The 13,499-nt window shown below is 39.8% G+C and overlaps 1 long non-coding RNA gene across 1 annotated transcript in view; it reads left to right on the top strand.

The window, feature by feature from the left end:
- Nucleotides 1-8,520, top strand: part of LOC121010803 (uncharacterized) — a 41,808-nt gene extending 33,288 nt beyond the window's left edge. Inside the window, exons 2-5 of the long non-coding RNA XR_005781374.1 lie at nt 5,437-5,518; nt 5,994-6,169; nt 7,091-7,242; nt 8,479-8,520. This is a non-coding gene — a long non-coding RNA (uncharacterized LOC121010803). The remainder of the gene's footprint in view (nt 1-5,436; nt 5,519-5,993; nt 6,170-7,090; nt 7,243-8,478) is intronic.
- The last annotated feature ends 4,979 nt before the right edge of the window (nt 8,521-13,499 follow it).

The raw sequence follows: 13,499 nt of genomic DNA, 5'->3' as shown, positions 1-13,499 counted from the left end.
AATATACATGTTAAAAATGTGAGAATAATTACAAAAAGGATAAAAACATACTATGAAGACTGTAAAACAAAGAAGGCAAAGAAAAAGAACAAATTAAAACCAGATCAATCCAATAAAAGGGATGGAAGGGGGGGGAAGAATCAAAGAAATAGTATTGTAAAAAAAAATGTATCAGAATTGTTGCAATAAGTCCAAACATGCCAGTAATTTCAATATATAAATAGATTAAACTTGCCAGTTAAAAATCAGAACTGCTCACACTAGATAACAATTTTAAAAATGTAGCTATATACTGTTTACCATAGACATAGCTAAAACACAAAGGCATAGAAAGGTTGAAAGCAAATGAATGGGAAAATACGTGATGGGTAAATATTACCCGACAAGATGTTAGTAGAGTAATATTAAAGCCAGACCAAATACCCTTTAAGGTGAAAAGGATTGTTAAGAGTAAAGATTTAAAAAAATAAAAGGAATAATGATAAGGAAAATAAAGGAATAATTTAACAAGGAGATACGGCAATTCTGAACTTATATGTAACTTATAATCTATTTTCAATAGATATAAAGCAACAATGTCATTGACAGAAATGCAAGAAATTAACAAATCTTTAACTACATTGGGAGATTATTTTTTAACCACATTTCCTACAGAAACAGAAAAAAACAGACAAAATATTAATAAGGATATAGGAGATATGAACAACACAATTAACAAGCTTGATTTAACGGATATAGCCAGAGTCATTCACCTAAAAGAGGGTAAGTACTTGTTCTTCTTAAGTACACATAGAAAACTTATAAAATTTTACTACAAAGCCAGTCTCAAGAAATAACAAAAGAATTGATATCATACAACTTTTTTTTTTTTTACCGTAATATAACAGAAGTAGAGATCAACAACCAAAACCTCTATGCTACAATAGAATGGCTTTAAGTTTCTGCCATCAGCAGTTAGGTGAATGGTAGTGTTGTACTGTCATTTACTGAGAGGGGAAGGTCTGAAGGAGGAAAAGGTTTTTAGGCTGGATGGAAATGGAGTCGGAGGAATGATGAGTAAGTTCAGGGATGTCTGGCCAACCTAATGAGGTATTGGGACGGATGTACCTCAGCTGATTCACCAGCCATAGATGTAATGTGTCAGCTGTGACCATGCTTTTTTTTCAAAGAACAGCCCTCTTTCTATTCTGGGACTTGGCAAATTTTAGTTTGAAAATCACCTATTTACATTAATATTGCCAATTAATTGGTTATGCTGCCACCTTGTGGTATGCCTTAGGATAGCAAGAGATGTCTTTTTATTAGATGAACTGTACACTGTTTTTAAATTACAGAAAGCAAATATCAGAAAAGCATTGGTGTCATTGTTCAGAATACCACCATTCCTCTGTCTGCATCATGAATTCTTTTCCATATTCCAAAATTTAACATTGCCTTTATATTAAACGGTTAATGTTGCAAAAGTTAAATCCCCCCCAAAATAAAAAGCTTAATGCAAAAAAATTATACAAATAACTAATATTTGTTGAATTATTACTATGTGCTAGGGATAATTTTAAGTCCTTTACATGAAAGTCTCATTTTATTTTTTTATTTTTTATCATTTAAGTTTTAATTGATTTATTTATTTTGAGAGAGAGAGAGCACGCGTGCACAGACGAGTGTGAGCCAGTGGGGAAGGGACAGAGAGAGAGGAAGAGAGAGAGAGAGAGAGAATCCCAAGAAGGCTCTACACTGTCAGCACAGAGCCCAACATGAGGCTCGAAATCACAAATGATGAGATCACGACCTGGGCCAAAACCAAGAGTCAGATGCTCAACCGACTGAGCCACCCAGGCTCCCCGAACAACAACCCTGAATATGATTATGCCTGCTTGAGGAAATCGGGGCACAGAAAGAGAAGTAATTGACTCAAGCCTACACAGCCAGTAAATAATGGAGTTGAGATTTCAAATATACGTAATAGGGGGCGCCTGGATGGCGCAGTCGGTTAAGCGTCCGACTTCAGCCAGGTCACGATCTCGCGGTCCGTGAGTTCGAGCCCCGCGTCAGGCTCTGGGCTGATGGCTCGGAGCCTGGAGCCTGTTTCCGATTCTGTGTCTCCCTCTCTCTCTGCCCCTCCCCCGTTCATGCTCTGTCTCTCTCTGTCCCAAAAATAAAAATAAACGTTGAAAAAAAATTAAAAAAACAAATATAGGTAATAGGATTTTACAACTCTTAAGCTTAAGCACTGTAAACATTGTTTAATGAGGAAAAATTTAAAATAATCTAAATATTTAACAATAAGGAAATGCCCCACAAACTCTAGAGTGCAATTTGATAGAATGTTCACAGACATTTAAAATGAGATTCAGAGATTATTAATAATATGAGAAACTATTTATAGTGAAAAAATCCAGCCAATGTTGTTTGTACGGTATTAGTTCTAATCAATATGTGACACTCTAGCATGTTCTTGTATTTTTTAAGTTTTAAAAACTTACCTGGAAATAACTTCAAACTTAAGGAACATAGCAAATATAGAGTACAAGGAACACTTGTATACCCTTTACAAAGATTCACCTATTGTTATCTTTTACTTCATTTGCTTTATCGTTTGTTCTGTTTCTCTCACCACACACAAACACACACACACACACACACACACACACACACACACACACACACACACTTTTTTTTTCTGAATCATTTGAGGTAAGTTAACATACATTATAGTTTTTTACCCCTAAGTACTTTATTATTGATTTCTGCAGAATAGGGCTTTTCTGTATACTTGTTACTTTCATAAATTCACATAGGTATAATACTTTTATCTAATTTACTGCCCATATTCCAAATATTTTAGTTGATCTAATGATGTCCCTTATAGGTTTTCCCCTTCTAGTACAGGTTCAATTTTAGGTTCAGGTAGAGCATTTAGTTGTCATGTCTCCTAAACCTGGAAGCTTTCCCAGCTGTTGCCTTTTCTGACATTGACATTTTTTGGAGGGTATAGTTTCTCCACACCCCCATCTTTTTTAGAAAATAGAACACTTTTCGTTTCCTATTTGTCTGATGTTTCCTCATAATCATATTGGGTTTATACCCTTTTAGCAGGACTGCTGCCTAGATGATGCTGTGACCGTCTCAGGGAATTGCATCTGGAGGGACATGGTGCTCATCTGTCTCGCGTAGGTGATGCTAATTTTGATCACCCAGTCAAGGAGGTGCTTGGTGTCCCCACTGTATAATTATCCTTTCTTTTTCTTTCTTACAACGACTAGGAAGTGGGGGAAAGGGGTGAGCTAGTTTAAGACCATGTAAATATCCTATTCTTCATTTTCACCAAAACTTTCCCTTAGATTTAGCACTTAGTGATGGTTCTTGCTTTATCCAGTCTTTACCCTGAAGGTTGCAAAATGATGCTTTTCCAATTTGCATCCTGTCCACAAATACCAGTTGTTGCCACAGGGCTGCGTTAGGATTTTCGTGGGGCCTGTGCTCTTTGCTGTCGTGGGCCCCTTACTCCATAAAAATTTGTTTAAATTATATTTTATGACCGTGTTTGTGTAAAGATGAATATGATCCAAGCTGGATTTATTGTTATTACATTTATTTTTCTTCGGATTTCTTTGTAAAGAAATAAAAATTAGAACACTTTCATGGGCCTTTACTAGTATCCCAGGCTTTGGGGTGCCTGGCTGGCTCCGTCTGTAGAGCATGCGACTCTTGATCTCTGGGTCATGAGTTCAAATCCCATGTTGGGTATGGAGCCAACTTAAAAAAAAAAGGTATTGTGGGCTTTAAACAACTGCTTATTGAATACTTGGCTCTGGGTTCTTAGCATTCTGCTCTATTTTTTTTTTTTAAGTTTATTTATTTTTGAGAGAGTGTGAGTGAGTGAGGGGCAGAGAGAGAGGGAGACACAGAATCCAAAGCAGGCTCCACGCTCTGAGCTGTCAGCACAGAGCCCAATGCAGGGTTCGAACCCATGAACTGCGAGATCATGACCTGAGCCGAAGTTGGACGCTTAACCAACTGAGCCACCCAGGTGCCCCTCTTAGCATTCTGTTGTAAGCAAGATACCTCTTAGAGGTATCTGAGGATATATTATGTTCATAAGTTCCTTGAATTACTTCATTCTGTTATATTTTTTTCCCATTCAGTGTGGTCATAATAGTCATTTGAAATAAATTACATTCGTTTTGGCTTTAGTTTTGTTTTCCTTTCTTATTGATTTGATTTTTGAATATGTAAGATATTAACATGCTTTCAAAAGTCAAAACTACACAAAAAGTTACACTCAGGCTCCCAGCTGTGTTCCTTCCATTCATTCTCCTCAACCCTTACTCCTTATGGGAAACACACTTCGTTGGTTTCTAGTTTTTCTTTTTTGTAATGATAATCATATTTTCTTATTTTCCCTTTATTCTTATACAAAAGGTAACATATTAAATATGCTCTTTTGCACGTTGCTTTTTTCATTTACTATGTCCTGGAAATCATTCCATACAGTTCACAGAGATCATCCTCATTCTTTTTTATAGTTGCATAGTACTCCAAGGTATGGATGTACTATTGCTTTGAAATAACCTCCCTCATTTAGATATTTAGATCCTTTACAATATTTTGAAATTACAAATAATGCTGCAATGTTCACTCACATTTTTATGTTCTTGTTCATGGATAGTTTTATATTATTAGAGTTGTATTTCAGGATCAATTTCTAAAGTGGGATTGCTGTGTTGAATGGAAAATTTATACATAGTTTTGCCACATTCCCTCCAGTAATCTATGAGAGCATGTTTTCCTACATCCTTACCAACAGAATGTCTTGTTAGGCTTTTGATTTTTTTGCCAATCTAGTGTGTGAGCAATGATACCTCAATACACTTTAATAATTTACATTTCTCTTGGGGCGCCTGGGTGGCTCAGTCAGTTAAGCATCCAACTTCAGCTCAGGTCATGATCTCGAGGTTCATGAGTTTGAGCCCCACATCGGGCTCTGTGCTGACAGCTCATAGCCTGGAGCCTGCTTTGGATTCTGTGATTCCCTCTCTCTCTCTGCCCCTGCCCCATGCTCGCGATCTGTCTCTCAAAAAATAAGTAAACATTAAAAAAATTTTTTTAAATAATAATTTACATTTCTCTTGTTATGAACGAAGTTGAACATCATTTTGTATGTTTAAAACCCATCTTTGTGTGTTTCTTTGTGAATTGTCTGTTCATGCCTCATGCTTATTTTTCTATGGGATTTTTGGTAAACTTTTCTCCATTTTAAGGAGATTTTTAAGAAGTAAACTTAAAACATTAACCCTTTATCTGTGATACATATTGTGAACATTATATCCCATTTTGTCATTTGTCTTTTGATTTTGCCTATGGTGTTTTGTCACACAAAACATTTTTATTTTTATGTGGTTAAATTTATCAATCTTTCGTTGTTCTTGCCTCTAGGTTTCAAATTATAGTTACAAAGCCTGCCCCTACAAAGAGGTTAAAGAGAAATTCACCCAAATTTTCTTCCAGCACTTGTATGGTATTTATTTATTTATTTACAATTAAAGCTCTCATTCACTTAGAGTGTATTCTTTTTCATGGTATCAAGAATGTGTCTAATTTTACTGTTTTTTTTTTTTTTCAAATGGCTCTCATATTTAAAAAAGAACCCTTAGGAGCTAATTCTTTGGGGTATGAATAATTGACTTTGTTTTTATTTTCTCTCTTTCCTCTATTTTCCAAATTTTCCCTAACAAACTTTCTCTTTTTTTTTAACACAGGAGGAAACATTTTTAAACATTTTTTTTTCCAACGTTTATTTATTTTTGGGACAGAGAGAGACAGAGCATGAACGGAGGAGGGGCAGAGAGAGAGGGAGACACAGAATCGGAAACAGGCTCCAGGCTCTGAGCCATCCGCCCAGAGCCTGAGGCGGGGCTCGAACTCACAGACCGCGAGATCGTGACCTGGCTGAAGTCGGACGCTTAACCGACTGCGCCACCCAGGCGCCCCAGGTGGAAACATTTTTAAAAAGAGATAGAAAGTTGTAACAAGGCCATGGGCATTCTGGAGGTCATGCTTCCCATTAACATTGCTTTTGTCCTCAGAACACGGAGAGTGCATACAGTTCTTATGGCATAGCTCAGGACTTCATTTACACTTTCAAGTCTTATTTCTGGTTAATAAATGTGTGAGTATTCTCTCCTCAGTTTACACTGTGAATTTCTTGAGGTCAAACTGTTGATTAAATTAACAATCCTCATATTTCCCATAAGCGCACATATACTTGCTAAGTAAAATTTTCTGATTTTTCCTTGACCATACATGGTAATTATGTTTACATATTCTTGAACATTTAAGTGTATCTTACAGAGCCAGATAAACAATGGTATGCTTATTAGTTGATTCAGATATTCCAACTTAGACCAGAGAAAAGTTGTAGTAGATTTAATTTTCTTTCTTTTTCTTTGCCTAGGCTCCAAACAATTTGTATGTATGTGTGTATACATTACAGTCTTCGTAGAAAGGCTGCATGTTAATTAACATGCTTTCACAGAGAACACAGAAATTTAGAAAGTGGAAGACATAGTTGTTGTTTTTTTTTAATTATTATTTGAGAGAGAGAGAGAGAAAACGAACGGTGTAGGGGGTAGAGGGAGAGGGAGGAAGAGAATCTTAAGCAGGTTGCACATTCAGCACAGAGCCTGATGTGGGGCTTGATCCCATGACCCCGGGATCATGACCTGAGCCAAAATCAAGAGTCAGATACCCAACTCACTAAGCCACCCAGGTGCCTCAGAGGACATAGTTTCCAACGTTTTTAAAATGTGAGCCCTATGTTGTTCAAAAAGAAATGGGAAAGTTTATTTATTACACTTTTCTTTATGCAAGAGTGCACTCTATAAAAGTTGGTTGTAGGTAATTTTTTTAGTTAGCTGTATCATAACCTCAATGTTGGCTAATTTGTGATAGATAAAAACATGCATACAGATATTAGGATATAAAAGCTCAAATACATACACACCCCCCATCACCAAGACTGCCTGGACTGCTTGTTCCTTTTCTGCAAATCTAACTTAATTTTTTTGTTTTGTTTCTACTTTTGTCCAAGGCTTTTGTTGCTATTTCTTCAAAGGTGACATTACCCGTAAAAACTTTGGGGGAGGAAGACACACAGTGTGATTTATCCAGGGACAGCCACCCCTTTAGGAATGCCACCTTGTCGTGGTCCTTGCCTGATAAATTTTTCTCTTTGTCCTCCCGGTGAGTTTCCATCTATCCTTCAGAAACCCTCCCCCTCATCACTTCCTTTGTGATGTGTTTCTAGAGTTAATTCATTCTCTGTACTGATGCCTGAGGAATACCAATTTGAGTTTGATCAGAGGAGGAAGAGCCAGAGAGGAGACCTTAAGTGAAATGGTGTGGATAGAACCCCTGTGGGAGTGGGTTGTGGGAATGAAAAGCGGAAATAAGTCCCACAGACAACTGATTCATGAAGTTTTGTTATGAATGGAAACAAGAAGAGTGGACATTGGGGGAAGGGAATACAGAGCCAAAGAAGCTTTCTAAAAAAATAGATGATATTATTATTCCCATTATCAGTACACAAATGGCAATGAGGTAAAAGGGAAAAACTGATGATGTAGCAGAAGGAAAACATAATTAAGCGAAGTCCTTCACAAGGCAAGAAAGGAGGGGATCTGGAACACACTGGCAGTGTTGGCTTTTGATAGGAACAGGTAAACAGTTGTTCCAGCGTGACAGAGGAAAGGGAGAGAGTGTGTCCAGGTATGGAAAGGTTGGTATATTTGGTAGTGGGAAGAAGGGGGGATGCCTGTCATTTTTTCTCCTACCACAACACAGTTGAGGTCATCGAAATAAAATATTACCTACAAAGTGCATAAAGAAGGTAAGCTACATAGTCTCTAGATAGTCTTGTCTAAGAAACTGTTTCAGTATTTCTTGCCTTTTAACAAGCTACTTCCAAACTTAGGGGCTTAAAACCACAATTTATTATTTCTCACCATTCTGTGAATTGACTAGGTGGTTCTTCTGCTTCCTGTGGTGTTGGCTGAGGTGCTGGGGAAGGCAGAATGTCCCAATGGCCTCACTCTCATGGCCAGCAGTTGGTCCTGGGTGCTAGCTGGGGCTGTCAGTCAGGGGCCCTGCTCTTCCTACACTTGGGCCTTGCCACACAGTTGCTTGGGCTTCCTCACAGCATGGTGGTCTCAAGGGAGAAGGACTTCTTACCTGTCTAACTGCTTGGCTGTTTGGAAAGGGATTTAATATTGGGGTAGTTTCAGCTTTGGGGGCCACCGTTTAAAACCTACCCATAAAATCTATACCTGGGAAGAATGATATCCATGTTTTGTCTTGCCATTTAAAACCATCTGATAAGAATTCTCAACAATAGCAACAACAACAACTGTGATTTTTCGTAGATCCAGGATGTAAACAAAACTTCATTACTCTTTTGATGATTTGCATTTCTTTTTCCAGGTAAAAAACTGCCACCTGAGGGGCACCTGGATGGCTCAGTTGGTTCGGTGGCTGACCAGCTCAGGTCATGATCTTGTGGTCCATGAGTTCGAGCCCCGCGTTGGGCTCTGTGCTGACAGCTCAGAGCCTGGAGCCTGTTTCAGATTCTGTGTCTCCCTCTCTCTGACCCTCCCCTGTTCATGCTCTGTCTCTCCCTGTCTCAAAAATAAATAAAACGTTAAAAAAAAAAAACTGCCACCTGTGACCAAGATTCCTCTTAGTTTTCTGTGCACATGGCAGATTTATCCCTAATGCAAAGTTTTAAAGTCCCATTTCCCCCCAACTAGTTACGGCATTTTTGTGTGTGTGACTTTTCATATACAAAAGAAAGGGGAGCATTGAAAGAATGATTGTACACAGGGGAAATGGAGAGCTCTTGCCTCTGAGTCCATGGATAGAAACACAGTCAGTTATACTCAAACCTTTGTGTGCCTGAGAGAACAGTGAGAAGGAAAGCTGAAAAAGTTGTATGTTCATGAAAAAGATATGTTCATAAATACAAAAAAAAAATGTAGCTTCTGGGAAGAGCCACTTGTCCCCTATAGTTTTTCATTTTAATAAGCAACTGAAATGTAAGCATTATAATTCATTTTAAAAGGCGTTCTGGGGCGCCTGGGTGGCTCAGTCAGTTGAGCATCCGACTTCAACTCAGGTCATGATCTTGAGGTTCTGAGTTGCAGCCCCACGTTGGGCTCTGTGCTGACAGCTCGGAGCCTGGAGCCTGCTTCACATTCTGTGTTTCCGTCTCTCTCTGCCCCTCTCCTGCTCTCACTCTGTGTCTCTCTCTCAAAAATAACTAAATTAAAACAAAAAATTTTTAAGGCGTTTTGTTTTCCCCAGGACTTATATCACAAAATTACAAACTAAAAAAATACCTGAAGCTAAACATAAATTTCCACTGAAAAAAATACCATTTTGGTGAGAAAGTGGTTGGTAGCAGAGACATTCCATGCGATACTATAAACATTTTATTACACCGTACCCTTATGTCTACTGGAAATCAGGGTTCCACGTTGGAAAGCTTTATCTCTTCAATAGTTTCTGTATTTTATAGCACTTTTCCTACTTTTTTAAAAATTTTTTCAACGTTTATTTATTTTTGAGACAGAGAGAGACAGAGCATGAATGGGGGAAGGTCAGAGAGAGGGAGACACAGAATCTGAAACAGACTCCAGGCTCTGAGCTGTCAGCCCAGAGCCCGACGCAGGGCTCGAACTCACGGACCTCGAGATCGTGACCTGAGCTGAAGTCGGACGCTTAACCGACTGAGCCACCCAGGCGCCCCAATACTTTTCCTACTTTTTAAAAAATGTTTTATTTATTTTTTGAGAGAGAGAGAGAGAGAGAGAGAGAGCGCGCGGGGGAGGGGCAGAGAGAGAGAGGAGCAGAGGTTCTGAAGTAGGCTCTGCACTGACAAGCTGACAGCAGTGAGCCCAATGCAGCGCTCAAACTCACAACCCCTCCCCACCCCCACCCTTCGGGGCCCGCCGGCCCCCCATCACGAGATCACAACCTGAGCCAAAGTAAGCCAAAGTCAGAGGCTCAACTGACTGAGCCACCTAGGCACCCTGCACTTTCCCTACCTTTGCCTGCAAAATCCCCTTTCTGAGCCACAGGAATTTCTTTCATATTTGAGGCCACCTGCAGGGCCTCAAATACACTAAACGTTCTAAAAACTGTCTACAACGATGGAAATCTTCTATGTTTTCACTGTTTAATATAATAACCTCTAGTGATGTATGGTGATTGAGCACTTGCAATGTGGCTGGTGTGAACGAGGGGCAGAATTTAAATTTTACCTAGTTTTTTTTTTTTTTAACGTTTATTTATTTTTGAGACAGAGACAGAGCATGAACGGGGGAGGGTCAGAGAGAGAGGGAGACACAGAATCTGAAACAGGCTCCAGGTTCTGAGCTGTCAGCACAGAGCCTGACGCGGGGCTCGAACCCACGGACCGTGAGATCATGACCTGAGCCGAAGTCGGACGCTTAACCGACTGAGCCACCCAGGCGCCCCAAATTTTACCTAGTTTTAATTACTTACACACAATTTTTAAATAGCCACATATGGGTAGTGGCTACCATATTGGACAGTACAGCCTGGTGTCTCGCTCATTGTTCATAAAATTCCGGTCACCTCCTTTCCTCTAGACTCTGGTAAAACTGGGCTGCAATGTCATAATTCACTGGAGGACATTGCCCTAGCCTAGGGTTTTTTGTTTGTTTGTTTTGTAGTAATTTAATTAATGTCTCTCTCCCTCATTGGATCACAAGTTCCTAAGGGCAAGGGCTAAGTTTGTTTTTTCTCACTTTTATGTTATGCTTAGCACCTAGTCCAGTATTTGGGACATAACGGATGTTCAGAAAATAAATTACTACATGAATGAATTTACCTTTGGTATAAATGAGGCCTCCACTATCTACTCTGTGTGTGTGTGTGTGTGTGTGTGTGTGTGTGTGTGAGAGAGAGAGAGAGAGAGAGAGAGAATGAGAATGAGAGAGAGAGAGAGAGAGAGAGAGAGAGAGAGAGAGGTTTCTGGAGAAGGATCTAAAGATGTGGACAGGAGACCAAGGCCAGGTTATTAACGAGAATTAGAGTTGGCTACAGAATACTTTGGAATCAGAAAATTGGCTTTATTAATAATAAGACTCTTCTTCAGCATTCACTATGTGCCAGACAATATCCAAAGTACTTTACAGGAAATGTCTTATATAATCCTCATAAGATGACCCTGCGGAATAAGTACTATTATTATCCCCATTTACAGATGGCACGGAGGAAAGGAGGAGTCACTTACCAAGGTCATACAGCTAGTAAATAGTAGAGCAAGCATTTAAATCCAAGCAATCTGACTTCAGAGCCTATCTACTTAACCACAATGCTGTATTGCTTTCTGTTTGATTGTGTCCATATGGTGACAGAAGCTTAGTGACCTCAAATGTCTACATCAAGCTTTTGTCTAAATTTAAGCCTCAGTAAGCCAGTGTCTCCTGGAGGTTTAGGCCTCTTTCCAGTGGTGCAGGTGGAAGGAGGTGGGGGGTGGTAGAACCCAGGATAATAGGATATGAAAATCCGCACAGGATTCCTTTTCTAAGAAGTCAAACAAATATTTTTACTTTTAGGATTTTTTTTTTCCTGGTACGTAATAAAGGAGAAATAACACCTTCTCTTTTATTTGTTTTAATTTTATGTTTATTTATTTTTGAGAGCGAGAGAGACAGAGCACAAGCAGGGGAGGGGCAGAGAGAGGGAGACACAGAATCCACAGCAGGCTCCAGGCTCTGAGCTGTCAGCACAGAGCCCGACATGGGGCTCGAACCCACGGACCGTGAGATCATGACCTGAGCCCAAGTCAGACGCTTAACTGACTGAGCCACCCAGGTGCACCTACACCTTTTCTTTACTAAAACAAAGCACAAAATAGTGAACCCCTACTCCTCCAAATCTCTGTTCTAGTTAGAAAGATCAGTGAAACTCCTAAGAGTTACTATAGCCTGATTGTGAATTCTAGTTTTGTTTAGCTTTCCCTCCTCTCCTCCCCTCACCTCTATCCCATATGAAGTGCTCCACAGATATTCCTATTTAGTTGTCTCTTTGTTTCATGTAAGGATATCTCATCTTCCTGTGCTAATTATCCATTGTGTGCCCCCTCCCCCCAAACCCAGATTCACTCTCCACCCTGCCCAGTCCTGTTCTGAACCCTGGAGCACCATCCTCTCTTGGATATCACCTGTGGCTTCCAGTGGGTTCAGCAGAAGCTTGTCATGGGGGTAGGAAGAAGTGAAGCGATTGGGGATTTCTTCTCCCTCCTTTCCCCCTTACTTTGGTGCCATGTTCTTTTTTTTTTTTTTTTTTTTTTACGTTAGTTTATTTTTGAGAGAGAGAGAGAGAAAGAGAGAGAGGGAGGGGCAGAGAAAGAGGAAGACACAGACTCCAAAGCAGGCTCCAGGCTCTGAGCTGTCAGCACAGAGCCCGACGCAGGACTAGAACTCAAAACCTCAAGATCATGACCCGAGCTGAAGTCAGAAGCTTAATCGACCAAGCCACCCAGGCACCCATGGGGCCATGGTCTTGTAGTAGCTGCTGACAACACCTCCAACACTGCTCTAGTCTCACTGAGATCCTGTAACCCCTTCCTCACCTTGCCCCTGAATGTCTAGGGAAGGGAAGATTTTAACAAACTCCTGGCAGTCCTGGGTGCCTCTACCTACCTGTTGTTTCTTTTAAATCTGCCCACAGCCTTGTAAATAGCCCCTTTAGTAAATTATTTTAAGTCAACTATTTCAAGTAGAATATTATTTCCTGGTTGGTATCCTGCTTGATATATTTCACCCGTGGTGATCGTTCAAATTGTAAACGCATGGAAGAAGCCTGGACTTTCAAAGAGATGTAGGATTAAAAAGGCTTCAGGTAGATTGTCCCACAGATTGGGTTGTGAGATTTTATTACTGTTTCCAACATTGTTCAGGGGAGAGAGACTCTGAATGTGACAGACATGTGTACCCTGTTATATGTATCAGAGATAGCTCATCAGGGTTTTTTACAGCTCCATGAAATGACCTCAAGGTTATTTATTGCCCTGGGACTGATCAACAAGCAACCTTGTGATTACTCTATGGGTTTCATAGGTAACTCGATCCAGAGAAAGGCGTACCTTGCAGGGTAGACACCAACATCCCAGACCCTGAGAAAGCCTAGTCTTCTCTTTATTAATCAGATTGATATTTTTAAACAGAGAAAGAAAGACGAGTACTGTTTTCCATCTTTCCCCTTCCACAGGTATGCTATCTTTGTCTCGCTGGCTTGCATTTCTCAAATATGTATCTTTTGTTGGCGGTGTTGTTGTGTTTTGCTTTATGTTAAAATGAAGGTTTCTGGCACCCAAATCTATAAGCTAATCTGTATCTCTGCTCTGACACTGTATCTACTTTCCCATTCATTCTGGTTACAATAGAAGGATCGCTTTTCCTGTGAAAGAGCAG

The sequence above is a fragment of the Herpailurus yagouaroundi genome, unplaced genomic scaffold (genome assembly GCF_014898765.1).
Source record: "Herpailurus yagouaroundi ecotype Mexico unplaced genomic scaffold, PumYag 192, whole genome shotgun sequence".
Lineage (NCBI taxonomy): Eukaryota > Metazoa > Chordata > Mammalia > Carnivora > Felidae > Herpailurus > Herpailurus yagouaroundi.
The sequence above is the reverse complement of the archived record's forward strand: the minus strand, read 5'-3'. Positions and strand labels throughout refer to the sequence as shown.